The sequence below is a fragment of the Triturus cristatus genome, chromosome 4_1 (genome assembly GCF_964204655.1).
Source record: "Triturus cristatus chromosome 4_1, aTriCri1.1, whole genome shotgun sequence".
Classification (NCBI taxonomy): domain Eukaryota; kingdom Metazoa; phylum Chordata; class Amphibia; order Caudata; family Salamandridae; genus Triturus; species Triturus cristatus.
Genome location: NC_140585.1, coordinates 1,039,480,984 through 1,039,493,468, shown reverse-complemented (window position 1 = coordinate 1,039,493,468; position 12,485 = coordinate 1,039,480,984). Strand labels below are relative to the sequence as shown.

At 45.4% G+C, this 12,485-nt stretch overlaps 2 protein-coding genes across 10 annotated transcripts in view; both read right to left on the bottom strand.

The window, feature by feature from the left end:
• The window catches only part of TMEM60 (transmembrane protein 60), a 206,412-nt gene that overhangs the window by 59,439 nt on the left and 134,488 nt on the right, over positions 1–12,485 (bottom strand). Inside the window, exons 1-5 of one of the 9 annotated variants that reach the window (XM_085653994.1) lie at positions 11,615–11,750; positions 11,436–11,530; positions 11,281–11,340; positions 11,145–11,186; positions 10,971–11,014 (exon numbers count right to left, since the gene is read on the bottom strand). The exons of 4 other annotated variants lie outside the window; for them this stretch is intronic. The gene's annotated coding sequence lies outside the window, so the exon portion shown is untranslated. Of the gene's footprint in view, positions 1–1,999; positions 2,093–10,970; positions 11,015–11,144; positions 11,187–11,280; positions 11,341–11,435; positions 11,531–11,614; positions 11,751–12,485 lie in introns of those variants that run through there. 4 more of the 9 variants (XM_085653993.1, XM_085653996.1, XM_085653992.1 and 1 more) reach the window with 4 other exon arrangements.
• Positions 1–12,485, bottom strand: part of LOC146856020 (uncharacterized) — a 58,255-nt gene that overhangs the window by 40,717 nt on the left and 5,053 nt on the right. The gene's annotated exons all lie outside the window — the stretch shown is intronic.

Here is a 12,485-nt window from a genome sequence, read left to right as displayed (position 1 = left end):
CTTCACTTTGAGCGGCAGCACAAAGCATGTACATATTGTCCACATTCACCTAAAAATACTTTCTATCTTCAGTAACAGAGCTGCTTCAAAATGTGATTTTTTATTTATTTTATCCTTAACTACTATACATTTCACCTACACTTTGATGATTTATTTTCCATCTCAGTTTTCTTTTTTTTTTTTTTTTTTTTTTTTTTTTTTAAGGTTGAAGCCCACCAGACAGAGCAGCTGTTGTTTGTAAAGACATTCTGAAAGCAGGTCATCCAGCTTGTGCTGGTCTTCCCAAAGGCTCATTTGCTGCTTGTTCAGACACAGAATGAACCAAGCATTGATAAAGTTATTAAGTCTTGCTTATGCAAGAGCTATAGGCTTTGGCAATGTGTTTTAGTCATGTTGTATACCAGCCTGGCTGCTGTTCAGTTAGATGCATAGTGGAGAGTGGCATGGAGTGTCATAGCGTGGAATGGTGAGCAATGGAGTAGAATGTTGAAGCGTGGAATGGGGTAGAGTTGAGTATAGTGTTGTGGAGTGGCATAGAGTGGCGTGGCATAGAGGAGTCTAGTAGTAGCGTACAGAGGAGTGGCGTAGAATGGACTAAGGAAGAGTGCATTATAGTGGAATACTGCAGAGTATAGAAGCGTAGACTACAGCTGCGCAATAGATGCGTAGTGGCGCAATAGAGTGCAGTGGTGTGGAGTAAAGTGGAGAAGAGTGCAGTCGAGTGGTGCAGAGTAAAGTACAATGCAGAGTCGTAGAATAGAGTGGTGCATTGTAGAGTGCAGTGGCATAGAGTGCAATGGTGCAAAGTAGAGTGGAGTGTGGCATAGAGTGGAGTGATGCAGAGTGCAATGGACAGAGTTCAGTGGTGCAGAGTAGGGTGGCATAGAGTTCAGTGTTGAGTAAAGTGTTGTAGAGTGCAGAGTAGAGTGCAGTGGTGCAGAGTAGAGTGTAGTGGTGCAGAGTAGAGTGCAGTGGCGTAGAGGGCCGTGGAGTAGAGGGCCATGGCGTAGAGTGGACGAAAGTGGAGTACAGTGCCATAAAGTGCAGTGGTGTATAGAGCAGTAGCGTGGAGTGGTGTGGTGTGGTGTAGGGTGTAATGATGTAGAGTAAAGTGGTATGGAGTGCAGTGGCATTAAGTGCAGTGGTGCACAGTAGATTAGAGTGGCTTACAATGGATTGGCATAGAGTGCAGGGGCGTATAGTGTAGTGGTATAGAATAGTGTGCAGTGGCACAGAGTGCAGTGGAATAGAGTGCAGGGTTGCAGAGTGGCGTAGAGTGGAGCCGTGCAGAGTAGAGTGGCCTTGATAGGAGTGGTGTAGAGGCGAAGACTGCATTGGTGTAGAGTAGAGTGCATTGGTGTAGAGTAGAGTGGTGTAGAATATAGAGGCATACAGTAAAGTGGCACAGAGTGGTGTAAAGTGGAGTGTTGTTAAGTGAAGTAGCGCAGAGAAGACTGGAGTGGCGTGGAGTAAAGTGATGTATGCATGGTGTGATAGCACACTGCCAATACATTGTAAAGGTAGTGTTTGTATTGCCTTATTGGCATGATATCAAACGGCTAATAAAACTAAACTTTAACTCTCATTACAGACAACACATTTTCCATTGAAATGATCATATTTGCAGGCACACAGTTTTACTAATAAAATTATACAGCGCACAAACAATGTGTGGAAATGGCATGAGCTAGGGAATTGATTTGTTTTGATCATATTAACGTGTTTGTTTCCAACACAAAAAGTGTACTTCATTTGTGCTTCTCTAATTCGGATATATTCCGAAATACTTGTACAGTTGATACAAATGTGTGCCAGAAAGAAAAAAACAACAAAAAAACTTTCCTGCACCCAGTATCCAGCAAGACTGTCACATAAATCCTTTTTGAAGTTAAAGAAAGAAAAGTAAACATCAAGCTCGCTCAGAAGACAGAGCCTAACATTTGACCTCTGTCTTTGAAAGCACAGCAAATGTGACAAAATAGGAACAAGATTTACAGACCTGTTTACAAAAAGAAGCACTTGTGGAAGAATGCAAGGAGAGGTAGTGTAAAAGGACTTTACTCCTTGGGAGGATGAACTCACGCTGGACACCCTAAAACAAATAAAGGCAGCAAATAGAAGGACAGAAAATATCAGTTATATACCACAAAACCAATGGTAAGCAACAGGCGGAATGCACTCCCAGGGAAGCATTCTGAATGCCCCTAAAAAACAGGGAGAGTGAGCTGTGCCACACGGCGACGAAACAGGTCTGGAGTCTGCCCAGTCGAATCCCTATGCGAGTGCCGAAGGCAGAGGGATGTACCTTTGGGGCAAGCACACAGACATCCATTTTGCCCCACGAGGCTCGGCTGGAAATCTCTTAATGCACAAAAGTCCTTCTTTTATTTTCTTGCTACTGGACAATTGAACATATAAGAACGATTTCATTTGTAGGTCTCGCCTGGTGTTGCAGCGCGCATGCGTTGCACACTCTGCGAGGGCTTCTTGGAATCGATACAGTTTCAGAACGGGACTTTAAGCCACGCCCCTGTTTTCAATTGGCTTGCTTCATCGTTTATGTTAAACGCTGGCACGTGATTGGAAATCGGGCTTTTTTGTTACCGCCCTGTCCAATTTTAGGACGGCCCATCTGGACAGGCCAACGCCATCTTTGTTTGGCGTGACATAGGAGGGTGTGCTGCTAGCTCTGTTTACGGGAAACACTGGCTCCTCATTGGAAATCCTACCAGCTCCTCCCTCCCCTTCCCCCATCCAAAAGCAAACTCCCCAGAGTTGCGCTGTTCATTGTTCATGGGTTTACATCGTGGAGCTGCTGGAAGCGCCCCTTGCTTTTCTCTGCCCCCGGTACTCGCACACACAGGGGTGGAAAGATTACCATCAAACCGGGTGGAGTCCGTGGCTCAGGGTACGTTTCTCGTTATGCTTTACCTGCCCTCTTCCTCCCTTCACAATGCCCCTACATTTTCGCAAGATAGTGCTCATACGAAGGGATCCCGGGCTGTAAGCCAAGAGCCGTAGCACCGTCTACACAGGCACTCGGGGGGCTTTTTTAAGTCCCGCCAGGCGAAAAGCAGCGCATGCGCTGCCCTCGTCAGAGAGACCTTCTGGAATCGATTCTCCGCCGTGGGCTCATGCACGTGCCTGCATGGACAAAGATGGCTGCTCTCGCCATCTGTCCAATGCAGACAGCATGCGCGCGCCCCTACGGACTGTGGACAGTTTGACACCATCTTGTGCTAAGTTTGCCATTGTCATGGCAACTCTTCGCGTATGATGGCCACATGGGCGCGCATGGCAGCTTTCACGCGCACGGAGGGACAAAGATGGCATCAGGCTGTCCACACTCCTTCAGCGAAGCAGCTTCCTTTCTGGCGGCGCTCTTCTGTCCTGGGCGCAGTCTGATCTTCTTTGCGGGCGTAGGGAAGCCCCGGTCATTAGAAGGTACCAGGCGCTTCCTCTGAACTCAAAGCTGCTTCCTCCCTGTTGCCTGGCAACCTGCGACGGTGCCTATGCTGCTACATTGGCGGTCTTCCCCGGTATGATTAATTAATTTTAAAACATACACTTACACACTACTTCTGGCCTTCCAATAACTCATCTATTAGTACTCCTTGGTCATTACTACCCTCGGTCAGAAGTCAGCGGTCATGTTGCTTGTTTATTTAAGCCATGTTTTACATTCTAGTGATTGATGCACGTGCCTTATTCTGTTTTCATTCGTGCTGTTGGCCTGACCTGTGCAGCGCTTCAGCAAGAGATTGTGTTATTTCCATGGTTTGGCCAACATTACCATTCGCACTGACGCAGACTAAACACAAAATGGTTTCAAAATTAGGCAAATGTATGTATTAAGGTGTAAGGATGGCAGGCCACGCAACATCTTAAAACACTTGCACGTGGCGTGCAGATCGGGGTTCAGCAGTTCACGGTCAGCTGACAAGGGCTTAACTGGCAGCATCCCAGCATGAAGGGTCATTGGAGCTCAGGCGCCGATGCAATGGGAGTTATACATATTACATTACAACTGCATACTACAATGTATAGCGGATACATTTATCGCGGCCATAGATTTGGTATCAGTGTTGTTGTAATCTCTTCCAACATTAGTTCTTCCGGTTAAGTCATCACATTACTGTGTCTACATTTACCGACAAGATGGAGGCTTCTTGAAGTTACGTTGTATGGAAAAAGCATAGCATTTGCTATCATTTGTATGGGACCGTATGGCTTTCGGTGAAGCCATCACTTATATATTTTACAAACCAGCTTGCAGGTCATTGTCCATGTATCCTAGAAGCGCCATGACAAGTTTTTGCTTTGCTTATGTGTCATAAGCCCCTCTTTACAATGTACTTATGTGTCACAATTCAGTACCTTATGTGTTAAACAGATTTGCAGACATTTCACTGCAGGGCAAATACTGAAAGTCTCGACGCCATTCTTTGCCCCAGGATGATTGTCGTTTTTGTCTTTTAAATTTCTTTTTATGGGGGTGCTTTTTTTTTATTTAAGCCATGTTTTACGTTCTAGTGATTGATGTGCGTGCCTTGTTCTGTTTTCATTCGTGCTGTTGGCCTGACCTGTGCAGCGCTTCAGCAAGAGATTGTGTTATTTCCATGCTTTGGCCAACATTACCATTCGCACGGATGCAGACTAAACACAAAATGGTTTCAAAATTAGGTAAATGTATGTATTAAGGTGTAAGGATGGCAGGTCAATGTGGACTCTGCGGGACTATGTAGCATTTTTTTTTAAACATCTACATAAATACCAAAATATTGCAGTAACTCCCCCTGCTGAAGATCTTTAATGTAAGCTTGCTACTCACTCTCTACTACTCTCTACTACTCACTCTCTATTCACTCTCTCTACTTCTCTTTACTCTCTGCTACTCACTTACTACTCTCTACTACTCACTCTACTACTCACTCTCCTACTCTCTACTCCTCACTCTACTATGTAGTACTCACTCTCTACTACTCACTCTCTACTACTCTACCACTCTCTACCTCCCTCTACCCGCACCCGCACACACACACACATATATGTGTGTGTGTGTGTATATATGCATTTATATATATGTATGTGTATATAGATTTACATACATAAACATATATACACATCTGCATATCTATATAAATATAAATGCATGCATACATATATGCATGTTATGTATATGAAAGTTTGAAAAACACTAATAAAAGCAAAGCTAAAATGCCACCTAATTACAAACCGAATTGCTTTAACTTAAGCGAGGGCGAGACCTATTGCATTTTCTTTTGAAAATCAGCATTGATAATTTCATACTTTCATTCATAGAAATTTACTCTATACATATTCAATACATAAGGAGAACCTCAGTCAAATCCAATTAATTATTGGGGCCCATAATGCTAACTCAAATTTCTTTTTTCTTCTACCTTTAAGTTTATACAAAGCAATTTCCAAATTATACAGAGCTAAAAATTTAGCCTTCCAAATAGAAAAAGACGGTGAGTCCGGACTTAGCCATTGAGAGGTGATACATAAACGAGACCTATTGCATTTTCAATGCTTATTTTATTTTACTTCTATTCCTCCCTTGACAACAAAATGCCTCCATTTACTTTAATCAAGTACCCCGCTTTTCACAACTTTGTCTCTCCTCTCTCCCCGGCTCTGCCCGCCTTGGGTTTCCCCTTCAGCTATGAAACACCGCAAAGCCCAGGAGGCAAGGAGCTGGGGAGCAGCGAGGCGCTGTAGATACCCTGGAACAGGAGCTGGTGAGCAGCGAGGTGCGGTACATACCCAAGGGCAGGAGCTGGTAAGCAGTGAGGGGCTCTATGCCCCAATTATTGTGTCCCCTACTGTTGTCACCTCTGCCCCCACTCGATTGTCCATCCTGTGCTCCGATACTGCTTCCGTCCTGTCTACCCACAGTCCTCTGTCCTTTGTGCTCTCCCTCTCCACCCACTTTCACTTCTGCCTCTCACTTTTCTGCGCTCTCTGCTCTATCCTGACTTCTCACAGTACTCTCGTGCTCTCTGCCCTATCCTGATTTATGACTGTACTCTCGTGCTCTGCCCAATCTTGACTTCTGACAGTACTCTTGTGCTCTCTGCCCTATCCTAACTTCGGACTGTACTCTTGTGCTCTCTGCCCTATCCTGACTTCTTGCAGTACTCTTGTGCTCACTGCCCTTGTGCTACCTTCCCTTTATCCTTTGTGCGCCCTCTGCTACTTGCTTACTGTCACATTCACCCTCACGCCATCTGTCTCCTTCGATCTCTGCCCTCTGCTCACTGCCCGCTCCTCCCTGTTCTCCTGGTTTATTCTGCCCTCGAACTCTTGCATCTTCTCTCTCTGCTCACTGTCCCTGTCCTGTCCGCCCTCCCCCTGTCCTCCGTGCCTGTTCTACCCTTGGGGTCTCTTCCACCTCTCCTCTCTGCCCCACGGCTCTCTGCCTCTACCCTTTATACCCTCAGCGTTCATTGTGCACTGTCCCTGACGTGCTCTCTGCATCTGCTCAATGTCCCTATCCTGTCTGCCCTCCCCCTGTCCTCCGTGCCTATTCTACCCTTGAGGTCTGTTCCACCTCTCCTCTCTGCCCCTTGGCTCTCAGCCTTCACCCTTTATATCCTCGGGGTTGACTGTACACTGTCCCATCACGTGCTCTCTGTCCTGTCTGCCCTCCCCTGTCCTCCATGCCTGTTCTACCCTTGGAGTCTCTTCCACCTCTCCTCTCTGCCCCACGGCTCTCTGCCTCTACCCTTTATACACTCCGGGTTCATTGTGCACTGTCCCTCAGTGCTCTCTGCCTCTACTCACTGTCCCTATCCTGTCTTCCCTCCCCCTGTACTCCGTGCCTGTTCTACCCTTGGGGTCTCTTCCACCTCTCCTCTCTGCCCCACGGCACTCTGTCTCTACCCTTTATACCCTCGGGGTTCACTGTGCACTGTCCCTTCACGTGCTCGCTGCCTCCTGCACTTCCTGTCACATTCACCTTCACACTTCCCTAGGTTTCGGCTTCCTTTCCTCCCTGCTCTCTGCCCCGACCCCTGTCTAGCTCAAACTCTTATAAATGCGAGACCTATTGCATTGCAAATGCTTGTTTCCCCGAGTAGTTGCTTGATAATGACACACACGCTGCATGAAAAGGAGTTTTTCCTCTGATGCTAAGGACAGGGAAAGTCTGCCATCTACAGTCCAATTAGGAACACAGGTGTCTGTCTGAGAAGGGACTTCTTCCAAAGTTTACAGAAGCTCATTGTAGCCGTGTCATTTGTACTTTTGAAAATCAATAGGAGAAATGTATCGAATTTGGTAACTCAACAATACAGATCACATATAAGTAGCGGCCTTCTTCTGTATTGCATCAAACTATGAAAGGAGGTTATACAGTACACAAAAATATAAGCAAATGGCTGTGTTAATATTAAAGATGTTTTAGAATACTGAAGTTGTTTTTAGAGCTGACCTTGCTAACATTAGCTCGAGGTTCACTGTATGCAAACATCTCCTACGCCGACGACACCCAGCTAATCCTCTCCCTCACCCTCACCAAGGACCCCCACTCCGCCAAAACCAACCTCCATGAAGGAATGAAGGCAGTCGCCGAATGGATGAGGAACAGCAGACTGAAGCTGAACTCAGACAAGACGGAGGTCCTCATCCTCGGTTCCACCCCGTCGTCCGACTCCTGGTGGGCGACGGCACGAGGAGCACCCCCTACACCACGCACGAAACCTAGGGGTCATCCTCGACTCCACCCTCTCCATGACGAAGCAGATCAACGCCGTCTCCTCCTCCAACACCCTCCGTATGCTTCGCAGGATCTTGAAGTGGATCCCCACCGAAACTAGCAGGACGGTCACCCAGGCCCTCGTCAGCAGTAGACTGGAATACGGCAATGCACTCTACGCAGGAGCCCCGCCAAACTCCTGAAACGGCTCCAACGCATCCAGAACACCTCCGCACGCCTTATCCTCGACATTCCCCGCCGCAGCCACATCACACCCCAACTGAGAGACCTGCACTGGCTCCCCATCAACAAGAGGATTACCTTCATACTCCTCACCCACACACACAAGGCACTCCACGATACCGGACCAGCATACCTCAACAGCTGACTCAGCCTCTACACCCCCACCCGCCAGCTCCACTCCGCAGACCGTGCCCTCGCCACCGTCCCCTGCATCCGAAGAGTGACCGCCGGCAGCAGAGCATTCTCCCACCTCGCCGTCAAGACGTGGAACACCCTCCCCATCCGCCTACGGCAGACCGAAGACCTCCTAACCTTCAGGAGACTCCTCAAGACCTGGCTCTTCGAAAAGTAGCAGCGTCCCCCCCCGCAGCGCCTTCAGACCTTCACAGGTATGTAGTGCGCTTTACAAATGCTATGTTTGATTGATTGATTCTGCGCATTTTAGTTAATGCAGAGCTGCTGACTTAGAAGCGAGGGACCTATGTAATTGTCCCCATCTCCCAGCCGCTTTGCGACTTAAACAAGAACCATGCTCCTTGGGTAGATCAGAACACCATCTTGCTTGTAAATGAGTAATGTACATGCCTAAAATTGTGCAACTGTGCCTAACAATCTAAATCCCACTACATAGAGTGTTTGTTAACGTGCTCTATGATTCGTTTTCCAGAATGCATTTTCAAGCAAACTCCACATTCTCTCCAATTTGCCCCTCCCCTTCACCTCAACAAACACACAGCTCTCTTGTTTAAGAAGCTCCTGATGCAATGATAATCCCACCGAAACTAGATATGCTTTGTATTTAGTAGATAACCTTATAAAAACAAGCATTTGCCTTTTATTTATGTTTTGGTTTTCAAAACAAATAGAAGGCATTGTCATTTACAATGCCAATTGCTTAAACTCTCAGAAATGCGAGACCTATTGCATTGCAGTCATTTATAATGCCAATAGCTCAAACTCACGTAAATGCGAGACTAATTGCATTGGAAATGTTTGTTTCAGTTTATTGCAGGTTTGTGAGGCGACTAGATTGCTTTGACACTAGGTGAAACAGATGTGCTATTCATCGCACAGAGTAATCGATCATAATTCTTACCACAATTTACTGTTCCTCACTAGCACCAATGATAGAAACACCATCAGTACTCATTACTACCCTAAGTACTTGCCCCTGGTTAAGTGACAAATGACGTTCAGTCAGAGCAATTTGACAAGTTATGACCCCCCCACCACCCTTTTTAGCAGCATGTTATCAGTAGCAGGACCACTTGCTTTACGTTTGCCGATAGCGAATTACTGAGCACTCACCTAAAATAACCTGCTTAAAGAAGAACTCTGTGTGCAAACGAAAGATATAGAGTCTCAGCTGCTAAATATTCAGCGGCTCAGTTTGTAAAGTCTATGCACCCAACATGGCGGCTGGGGGAGGGAGATACGAGGTAGCTATTAAGAATCGGCGCCATCACACGCAGTTATGAAATGAAATAAATTTATAACGCGCAAACTTGGCCCGAGGGGCATCAATGCCCAAGAGACCATGAGGGCGGCTACAAAACTGCCAGTACCAAAGGAAATCCAGACTACAACCCCTTCATGCACAGACAACGCACCATGAAGAAGATGCACGTAGCCTGCAACTCTCACAAAACCCATATGGTCCCACTATTCGAGGTGGCCTCGCCCTTTGTAAAATGTGCATAAGGACTGTGGAGAGAACAGAGTAAGCCGCAAGAGTGAGAGTAATAACAGCGCCATCGCAGTGCGTGTGCACCTACTAAGTAGCCAACCAACTGGAAGCTGAGGGGAAAATGAAAGGGCTGGCCCGCTATTAAAAAAAAATACATTTAGCGGCAGGCCGTGCTGTTCAAAGGAAATACATACAGAGATATTATGTACACGGCTGTGGAGCGGGGAGGGAGAGTTTTAAAAAGATATTGATCGTGCACAGTGTGTGGCCCCATTGTGAGGTGATGGATTATATGGCAGTGGCGTAAAACCCATAACTATGGGGAAAACACTGCAGCCTTGAAAGTGCATAATTCCACAGGTCTTGATTATGAGGCATAAAGTGCCACATTGCTTGGCAGAATTAACTATTCTCTCACCTTAACACACATTAAAGGTTTCACCTCATTAGTGTCAGCTTAAACACTAGATTACGTGATTTCGTGTGGAGGACGGGAGCTGCAATATAAATGTGTCATTGCATTTTTAGGTCTCGCCTGACCCAGCGCATGCGCTGGTCTGGCGAGACTTATTGAGAGGGCTCCAAAAAGTGCTACCAGGCCAGCTTAGAGCTACAGTGCATGTGCCCGGGCCCGCGCGCCGCTCTTTACCGCGAGTACTTTCATTTTCGCGCTTTACCGCGATTACTTTCATTTTCGGATCGTGATCGCGATCACTTTCGCGGCCGCATGACCGCTTTGCATAGCCAATAGGTCTCGATTTTTGGACCTTATAAGTATTTAGTTATGCAACTGTTGCATAGCTAAACACTTAGAAGGTCCCAAAGGCGAGACCTATTGGCTATTCCAATGCTTGTTAATGTTTGTCGCCTGTAGTACAGTAGTACAATGTGCACATATGTACGATTGAATTATTTGACATTTTAGCAGTTTGTAGATGTATACCGCATTGTAATGAATTTGTGATCTGTTTTGATCCAGAAACGGTGTGGTGGAAAGCGCACTCAATTTTAGAACTTAGTGAGTGTGTAATGATATGCGTGCTCGTTGCTATTATGCCTACGAAGCATATGTGCAATAAACAAAATAACTGGCCTAGACCCGTCTAGGTGACTAGGGCTGCAACCTGCACAGTTTGTAATGTTTCTTACATTCAATTCTATTTATTCATGAATGAACAATGTTATATAGACATCATAAACATTATCCACACATATATCTAGAAAATGAACTTTCGGTAGGAAAACAATTATACAATATTTGTGAATTATTCACATAATATATTTCTTTAAGTGCCACAAAATTATTGCGGCACTCACACCCAATGCATTTCGGGACTCAAGGTTCATTCGTCAGGGGTATTCTGAAAGAAAAGGAGACTATATTCAAATGAATGCACATTAGATATCTAGTAGGCGAAGAAAAGCTGATGTAATGTGTGCACCCGTCATGCACCCTTCACCACAGTGATCTCATGCAACAGAAAACCTTACTCTTCAAACACCTACTGACGTAACTCCGAAACTTAGTGCCCTCTGTACACAAAAAGAAAAGGACAACCGGATTCTAGTACATATAAACCGCATGGTAGAAAAATAATCTAAACATCTATCAAGTCAAATTGTATACCTGGTGGATATGCGTATTTCAAGTTCAGTATGTCCGTGTCAAACCCACGTAGTTGGATGCCTAAAAGAATACAAAATACCATGAAGGTAGCTCAACACTTAAAAAAAGACCATGATGTTTAAAAACCGTGGAAGATCGGAGAATATTGAACTCACCTCCCGGGGTGAATATGTGTAGAGGTGAGGCAGCCGTTCGTGGAAAAAAAGTTGGCACCAGGTCGTATATGGGAAATGCGAGTGCAACGAGGCACCTGTGGAAAGTAGAATAACGGTTGAGGATAGACTGCCAGTGTAAAAGTTCACGATGTGAATCTGAAACGTAGACCCAAGCTTACCGAAAAAACCTTGATAATCTGGCAGACAGACGATGAATGAAACGCAACGTCTCTGCTCCAAGAGGGGTACAACTTCTTGGTGTAAGAAACTGACGCGAAGGAGGATTTAAAGGAAATTACAGAAAAACTGAAAAAGGACTAAACTAAAGTCTAGGGAATGGAGCATGCGCACTCCATGTACACAATAGCATGTGACGGAAACGACAAACATAGAAACCGGACTAGGAGCCAAATGTCGTCACCTAGATATATATTGCATCCTGAGAACCAAACTGAAAGAAACACAATCCGAAAATGCCATAAAGGGCAGACAAATTCCAGCTTGTAAATTCTTGGGAATTACACACTATACATTTAGTTACCGAAGTGCGTGGTCATGTAAAATAGAGTCTGATTAGTTGGGTGAGATGATAACCGTCTATGTGCTTTTAGGAAAGCTAGTGTTAGAGCTTATGAAAACTGGATCAGAGCATGAAGAACTTACAGTAATAATGGATAAATGAATAATCCTAATGTACAGTTCAATGCACACAAAATGGTTATGCAAACATTAAAGAAGAAGTCATGTGGTTTAATAAAAAGTACATCACTAGGAGGGTGTTTGATCAAATGTGAAGTTTCAGTCATGGTAAAGAGAGTGCCAGTGGATGTATGCATGTAGAATGTCACACTGTGCCGCGTATGGAGCCCAATGTGATTCAACGGGTAATTAGCGTGTAAATTTAGAGGAAGCAAGCTTTTCAAATTTGTCATTTAGGCCGTACGGTGTCAGGGTCTGTAATTTCTTTATCCAATATGCTTCTCTCTGTAAGAGATATTTTGAAATCTCTGTCAAACGTTTTAGGTACTTCTTCTATGATTTGGAATTTTA